This window comes from Temnothorax americanus, unplaced genomic scaffold (assembly GCF_048541705.1).
Source record: "Temnothorax americanus isolate GAGA-0224 unplaced genomic scaffold, ASM4854170v1 Scaffold20, whole genome shotgun sequence".
NCBI classification, from domain to species: domain Eukaryota; kingdom Metazoa; phylum Arthropoda; class Insecta; order Hymenoptera; family Formicidae; genus Temnothorax; species Temnothorax americanus.
In genome coordinates, this window is record NW_027509339.1 from 2918474 (window position 1) to 2927847 (window position 9374).

Genomic DNA, 9374 nt, shown 5'->3' on the forward strand with positions numbered 1-9374 from the left:
ATATTTTCTACATTACGATGAAGGTCTAACTTTATATAATATATGTAGGATGATATACAGATAATATATTTGATTTTAGATCTCAAGTTTGGCCAAATGTATGCTATAGCTGTTTACATGTATAATTGTCGAGTCAGCGATATATAGATATATTGTATGTCTTTTTTTATTTATTATGTTAAATTACATAATGATCGCAGAAAAAAACTTTCATCTTTTTACACTGAGAAAAAAAATTTGTTAATCCCAAGAAATATTTAGTCCGATACGTTCAACTAAACACATTTAAACATTAGTTAAATTAATTAATTCTTGATTAAAGAAACTAAATAAATTGTTGAAATAACTAATGTTTAGTTAACTAACTAAAATGTTTAGTTGAACGTATCGGACTAAATATTTTTTGGGATTAACAATGTTTTTTCTCAGTGTACGATAAAAGGAAAAGGAAAGCTGAGCCTGTCGGGCATTATGCAAATTAGTTGCGAATTTTATCTAATCTGAAGCTCATTTTTTATTATACATCATAATTATATAACATTAATAAATGTACTTCACGCTACATATAATAATCATTAGATTTTTACGAATACATGAGATTTTTACGAAAATCTTCTTTGGGATAATTGTTGAAATTTTTTATATTCTGTGTGTCGCGCATAAACCATTGGTACTTTGGAGCTTGTTTAGGAAGAGCAATGTTGAAGTTGCAATTATAGATTATCTCGTTTCACAACTTTTCGGTAACATACAGGCCGCGTTGCAGCGAAACGGCAATATTACGCGTACAAGTTCGAAATTGTTTAGAAAATACGTACCTATATTCGAGAAAGTTTCCTTACGCATTATTCCTCATTATTATGCACCAACGTGAATGCGCTACGCGATATCCGTCACATAATAAACGCGTATAATTATATGTATATTATCGTAAAATACAATATTCTTGGTGTCTTCCGTAAAAGAAATTTACAGGTCCCGAGTCACGGCTTTTGCAGGATTTTCCAAATTGAATTTTAAATTCATCGTCATTTACATTTCTATTAGCTCGTTACCCATGCATTACCTTTTCGTAGGACGCGATAATCGGATGGAACTCGACGCAGAGGCCACAGTAGTGCAATGATTTTATAATGGTGATCAAAGAGATTTTGGGTAAACGTATTTAAAATAATCTAACGATGTTTCGTCGAGTTTACTAACAGATGCTATACAATCTATTTTTAAATTATTTTTTAAATAAAAACCTATTATTACCAATATTTTTATCTATTTTTACTATATTTTATCTGATGTGTTGCAACGAATAATTTGAGAATTACAATCAACCCTAGCGCAACAGTTTCCCACGTGCTAATGTCTACTGCCCAGCATTGGGTAAACATCTTTGCACAAGTCATACCAGTACCTAACTAACAACAATGCGCCAACTAAGTTTGACCATTGGGATGTATACCGCGGTAAACGCTGCTATTGGCATAGCATTGGCAAGAACATACGGAACAGGATTGATACGACATTGCTGCATAGTTGAACTTGTACTTTGAAGTCATTACTATTGCTAGTGTAATTAATATTTGGTGGATATTGGCTTGAATCAATAAAGTGAGGTATAATGTTTCTCCCGCGAGACACAAAATTGGATTATAATATTATTCGCACGTAATTTCTTTGTGATACACGTTAAAACATCATTGTTATTAATTATTTCTGACGCTATTCTGCTTTAATATACAGCTTGGATATATTGAAATTAGTATAGCGGAATGCCGCAATGAAATGTCCTGATTACTATACAACGATGGAACATTGGGTATTGTTTCGATATTGTCTGCCTATTTCATCATCTCATCTCTACTGACAAAGTGACGATGAGCCGATATTTTTACATCGCGGAGGCACCATAAAATTTCATATCGAGTAATTCCAATCGGACTCTGCAGACGGGTTTAACGGCGTCGTACGAATCACGTCAGGAGCAATCAACGGCGGCTCAGTTGACCAGAAACAATAACTCCGGAAACTCCAAATAGACGGATCGGGTAATAACGGCGCTCAGTAAAATAACGGCGAGCGATATCCGCGGTGTGTATCGCCACCTCACACAGGAAACAAAGCCGCGTCGTCCGCCTGCATGCATCGGGGCCGCATGCATGCGCGTTGGTCCACCGCAGAGCTACAACGCGCGCGTATACAACCGTGTGTGCGTATATGCAATGGTACGCGTTATTGTTTGATCAAGCGACGCCGACGCCCGCGTGCAACTGCATCGGAGTAGACCATGTATGACGGAGCACACAACTTGGCCCGAACTCACTGTACCGCAACGAAACTCCACGCAGCGTCCGCTTTTTCAGGAAAATATTTGCAGTCGCGGGCACGGCACGGTTCGCTTTTCTCTAGCCTCGCCGTGTACGCGTTTCGTCGCGCTGAGAACTCTTCAAAGACTAACTATTCGCGTTCAAAACGCGTAACAAATTTCGAAACTCGATGTAGCTTTTGACATGAATTATTTGTTTATTTTGTTTGAATGACTATATTGTTAACGGTCCGTCGTGGGATTTGTTTTGTCCAACGCGAATGTTTGAAAAAAAATAGCGAAGGAAAATATTATAAAAACGTAAATAAAAAAAACGAATGTATAAATTTAAATATATAACTTATACATTATCGTAAATCGTTAAAAATTATTAGTTGTTATTTTTCATGACCGATATAATCCTCTCGCGCTATCGCTCATTGCCATGAAAATTCAGTAACTATGGAAATTCAGTGGCAATAAAACGCGTCGGGTTTTATCATCCGTAATGTAGAAAAATGCATAAACTACAGACGCGTCGGGATAGCCGTAAAAAACACGTTACTGCTATATTAAGGGGCCGCGCGGCTGCAGAAGGGGGCTGGTACGCGAGTTACGATCGCACCGATTATTTCAACAGACATGTACTTAAATCGATAAAGACTGAGTTTTACCGAGAGAAAAATCGAGAGACACACACACTATTTGTTTCGACAACACTATAATATTTTATTTCTGCTGCAGTTCCTCGTAAGAGCTTATATATTCATATCTTTGTGTATGTGATTTTATAATAAAACATCATATTTTATTATAGGTGATTGCATATATAAATATATAACGTAATTTATTGAGACTTATAATTAAATAATTGTATTAATGCATAATATACATATAATAATGTGTCATATAAGTAAGAGAGAAAAATTATACAGAACTTTTTGTTTAGTTAAAATTAATTATTTCAGAATCATTTATTTAAAGTTTAAAAGTAAGAGATAAATCTAATAATTTTAATTAATAATATACTTGTAATATATTTATTTTTACAAAAAAGAAAGCAATTTTGAAATAAGTCACCTATTCGCGCGAAATTACTGCATTCACGATGGCGCATGCAACAATAAAATCTGTAGAATTTAATGAAAAATCTTATTTGTTTCACGGAGACAAAGAAAATACTTCAATAGAACTAATTAATGCTTCTTTTGTCAAGTTTGCATTTGTCCGAGGCCATTGTACCACTTTTAAGTACTCTTCCGTGAAATTGGCTACGTTATTTGACAATTCATTCGGTTAATTTATTTTTTTATTAAAATTCACAAAGAAAGTTGTATTGTTATGACTTGCGATCAGCGCCAAATAAAATCTTTGTTTTATAAATTAAGGAGGCTCTTACCCGGCTGCTCTAATCAATGTAGCAACCAAAAAATTATCATTAATAATTGGTTATAAAATTATCGGAAAATTAAATAAAAAAATAAATAATGATTTTTACATAGTGTAAGAGTAAGTTATATGTTCTATTAGTGTAAATATTAAAATTTATACAATAAATCAGTTGACTACGTCAGTGCTAAAGAGCAGAACATGCGCGTGTCACAACGTCGTCTGTAGCAGTCTGCAGCTAAGTGAGGTGTAGCCGTGTAGCGTTGTAGCGAATGATGCGATGAAGAGATGGAGCCAAAAGAAAGATATAATGTGAGAATGCTGAGAGGGAAAATGAAAGGAAAATTCGCGAAAATAAAGGTTGTCAATGCGCGAGAGAATAATTATGCCGCTACCATACAGCGCAGAGAAAAGACATGTGCAAGTGAGGTTAGAAACTTCGCGCTATTTTGACACTCGGAAGATCATTCGCCTAACCTGTCGTACGTCATATTAAAACTACAATATCTTTTATAACTCATCGTCAACACCAAGTTTTCTTCTTATCATTAGAAAGATTATTATTTTAACTACAATTCCTTAGTTTTTTGTTTACCTGGCTCGCAAACTTGCCAAGAAAATACATCACTTCCGGTAAAAATTTTAGTGTTTACCATATGCCCTGTGTTAAAAATGCGAATTTCAATACTGATATTTTTACAGTTTTTATCGTCAACCTATGCTCAAGTTTTGGGCATCGGTCCGTTGTGGTTCACTTTACAACATATATTAATTTCATAAAGATCTGTCATATTATGATCGAGGTAAGAGCCTCCTTAATCATTTGGTTAATTGTAGAATGCATATCTTTTAAAATTCCTTTTTCTATTTATATACGAGAAAAAGACGAGTATAAAAAAATTTTACAAGTTTACGCAAAAAACGCCAAGCATTCTGTAATAAAGAAATAAATAAATAAAAACAAGTACTGCAAAAAATATATGTATATGTATATAATATTTGTCACATTCTATATTCACAATTTTTCGTGACAATGTTTCTTTTTTTTTTAATCTCAGAATTTTACATTTTCGAGATTATTGTACATTTTTTTGCACATTTGTAAGAATTAAAATTTTAATAAAGGAAAAATATAACTTTCACGTGTCTGCTCCTCTTTCCTAACTTTATGAGAACTATAATTCAGGATTTCGTGCATTCACCTGAAGATTGAAGTGTAAGCCTCGTTGAAATTCTACCTTGTGACGTGATAAGCTCCGATAGTGACGTTAAACTTGAAGATCAAGTGAATAATGAGCGGAGTTACCGTCAATCTTCACGTAAATCGCATCAGACAAATGACCACTTCAGCATATGTCCGGCCCGCCCCTTTGTCTTCGTGGATATCGTTCGCCTATCGATCCCGCGCCGGTCAATATATATCTCGAGGTTCTCAATTAACCACCAAGCTGCCGATCCAGTGTTCCCGTGGCAAACGCCTTAATCCTTCCGCATCCAGCCAGACACGTACGTTGGCTTGTCGGTTGATCAAACCGACTCTATTAATCGGTTCTGGCAAACTCGAATTCGCGGATCAATGCTTTTGACAAAGCTCCTGCATGCCACGGCACAGCTAGCAATAATCTGATAAGACATTCTTTATTTTGTTAGATAATTTAATTTTCCCAAGTATAAAAATATATTTGTTTCATTATATACCTACTTATATATCTGTATCAAGAATCAAATAAAATTTAAAACTCTAAATATTGTTAATACGTGATAAAATGTACTAGAATAAAATTTTAAATCTTATTCGAGATTACATTTAAAACACGGAAAATATTATTATGAATTACATAACTGAATAATATCCTTTGACACAAAGATTAAATTATCCGACAATATTTTCTAATTGCAATGGTCATATAATTATGCATTCACTTTATAATTAGCAATTTAAAAAAAAAATTAATTAAAATATCGATTCACCGACAGCTTTGATGTCAAATATTGAAAGCGTTTAATTTATGAAGCTAAAATTTGCAAAGTAATAATGCAATAATGCATATGAATATGAAGCAACTGCAACAAACTGAATAACCGACAAAGCATTCCGCCGGTCTCCGAGCGTAATGCCAATCTGATAATTCGCATCAGCGGTATGTTATCGGCGATCATTATTAATTAATCGTAACAAATGATCGCAAGCTTTGCGCTGCGGACAACGATTGATTTGGTGACGGCGGCCGCGGCGTAGTCCGCCGCACCATTAGATAAATCGTCCGTACGACAAATAACACGGCGAAAGGACAAACTAATTTAATCTCACCCAGTATACTCGACGCATCTCGGCATTTCTCATATTTGCCCGCGTCGAAATTGCGAACGCGCAATCGACGGATGATCCGCGCAGCTCGATATTTACATATAGCGGCGGCAAATAGCAGCCACCGAGAAGGATATAGATCCCGGGATGTCCCACAAATTTCCAATTCCAAATTTTGTGGAGAATCGGGCCAAATTGCTGACGCGAGCGCGACATGACGTTATACCGAATCGCGAAACTGACAGTCGTGCAGACACGATACTCCTTTAAGATCGATTTCTCGCGCTACGCGAGCTGTTTAGTTAAAGTAAGTACATACATTTTGCATTTCGCCTGCATGTATATATGTACATACATGTATCAATATTTGATATGGAATGAGAACGGCACGTTCATCTTTTCATTGTCAAGTCACAAAGCGACATTGATCGATCACTCTTCTTCGCTTTGAAGTGTTTTTGTAATTAAAATACTGATTATATATCAACAACGTACAAGTGGAATAATTTAATTTTTATATAAATGCGGTACTTTCTAATTACAAAAATGTAAAAAAATGTGTAGAAAAATTTTACCGGCATACTATAAAATAAAAACGTTTTTATTTGTTTGTGGAAATAATGTAGCATGAATAGACGTGGCGATGCAGAAACTGTAATGGGGTTGCTATATTCTTAATAATCCGTATTGGGGTTTTACGCTTGCCGATGGGGAGCAAATGCTTATTTGCATATTGCTCATTTAACAGGAACTTAAAGATCTTTAAACAGGCACGTTCTAAATATCGTGTGAGATATTCTATAATTCTATCTATCTATAATCTATCTCTTCGCAGTCACGTCTACTAATAAGTCAAGTTCGCATTTTTTACCGCATTGCTCAACAAGAAGCAAAGAAGCTTAAACGATGGGCGAAATTTAAGCAGCTTAAGTTTAACTCCGTCAGCCAGCAAAAAAGACTGCCTCGCATTTTCTTCACTTTTACCTCGCATCAATAATTAATTGCCAATTGCATTATGTAATTCGACATTGATAGATAATTACGTGATAAATTAAGCAGTCGCGTTGTTAATGACGGCGAAAATGTGTTCAACGGACAACGATTATGATATATTAAATGCGACAAGACAAAAAATATTCACGTTAATATCGGATCGTTTGGACATGAAAGAGCGCATTTAATACCGTAAATATTTCTCGGGTGTTTTTCACGAGACAGTTGTCACCGCTTCCCCACATATTGACTGCCTTTAAAGAATGCCGCCCCGTTTGTTTGCCCGCGGCAGCCGACAGCAAGTCGAGTTTTCCGCTCTGTTGTCGATAATTCGCCGTTTCGCTTAGCGCGGTTAATGCCAGTGCATCCGCTAATACTTCTTCCACGACGACTTACGAATCTACGCAGCTGCGCTAATTGTTGCGGTACTAATCAGCTTAAGCTAGTCGAGTGGGCAAGTGAACGTTCACACACGTGCTTCCTAAATGCATTAGCGTAACACAGAAGGATCCGCCAACCGAGCGATTTCCTATCGATTTTCGGAGTGTTCTATCGCCGCACAATTGCGTCACGGAATCGCATTTCTCCGCTAAAGCTTCAAAATTTCATCTAATGTAATTGACCAGGTATAATAAATGTATTTCTATAAATACAATTATTTAATGTCATTAGCTATGTATATATATCGGCGAGTATCTTCGTTATTTTCTAATGTGATACACCTTCCTTAATTTAAAGCCGACTTGTTCTTAACGAGAATATTGGGATAGTAAATTAATAAATAAATAATTATTATAATAAAGTAATAATAATAATAATAATAAGTTACTTTTTATAATCTAAGCTTGTAAAAAGAAAAAAATAAATATTAACCACATTTTTTTTTACTTTTTTGTAGCAGTAATTTATTAGTAGAGAGTAATAAATGTTAAAATGAATAATTTCACGCATTTGTTTTAAACAAAAATAAATGCTTTATTCTATCTATACGAGAAAACGTGGTATCGACCACGTGATACACGCGTGGTATACGCGCGGCTCTCTCTTTACAAAAAGATAAACTAATTCTAAATTCTAATCGCTGATCAGAGTCTTTCTCTTAACAACAATCAATTACGCTTTACAATAATCGCTCTGATCAAACTCGCCGTACGTGTACTCATCTGATCTGAAATTACGCCACCTTGGTGAGCCCACTTTGGAGTCCTACACGCTTACCCGATCCGTCGCCTATGTCGAGAGACAGGGTTATTTCTCGCGAGTGCGTGCCTATAAAAATTCCTATCGTCCTGTTTACATAATTCTAAATCATTAGACCGCGCTTTCAATACGACACGGTATTCGTGCGTTCGGTGTGACGCGAGAATTACTTTCCAACAATAAAAATAACATATTTTATTATGTTATATGAATGTACGTGTCAGAAGTGGCCGATAAATAACCAAAGACATTATGCGTTATCGAAATATTGACGTTATAATGATCTGAACAATGCAAATTAAACTAGTCACTTATACGTGAATATCAATATCAATGTATTCTGTTTATAGTTGATGTTAACACGATACGTCGTTAATAATTTCCATTGTCAGTTTATGAGTTGGGAAAATGATTGATTACTAGTTCAATAATTTTGTAGTTGCACAACATTATTTGTAGTCTCTATTCTTGCCAATTTATTGTCTGATTAATTCATTTATATTTATATCTCTGTATATATTATTGTACTGTACTCTCTGATATAATCTTACGTTTCTTAAACTATATATAATATATATGTATTATTTTATGGATATCTTAAAAAAAAATGATTATTATATTTTTTAAAATATCGAATAGGTTTTAGATATCAGGCATATATATGTTACTATATAAAAAATAATTGTAAAATAAAAGATACTAAAAATTTCTTATATTATATTTATCAGAAAGGAAGATTGAAAAGTACAAAAACAGCTTATATAAGTAATCTTGATTCTGACTGCTTATCGGTTTTCACTTTATAGAGTTCTCACTTCGGCGGCGGATTTTTGTTCCAGATTGTTCAGATGACACCGCCAGCTATCGTTTTGATAAAATTAATAGTGACAAAAAGGCCAAACGAATGGACGACGTCGAAAAAACAATACGTTTGCACGTTCTATTCCAATTATCAAGAATCTTGGTTTAATTATTAAGGATAGATTTTTCAAAAATGTGCTCTCGCTGCAATTAATAATATGTGCAAACAATAGCTCAAATAACTTTTATGCAATTGTTATATGCTTCAGTGCGGCATGCGAAATTCACAGACCGAATCAAATTATTGTTGCAATCCATCAATTTAACCATTTGTTCATAATAGCCACATTAATTTAGTACGTTTCAGGAGGCCGCGTGTAATTA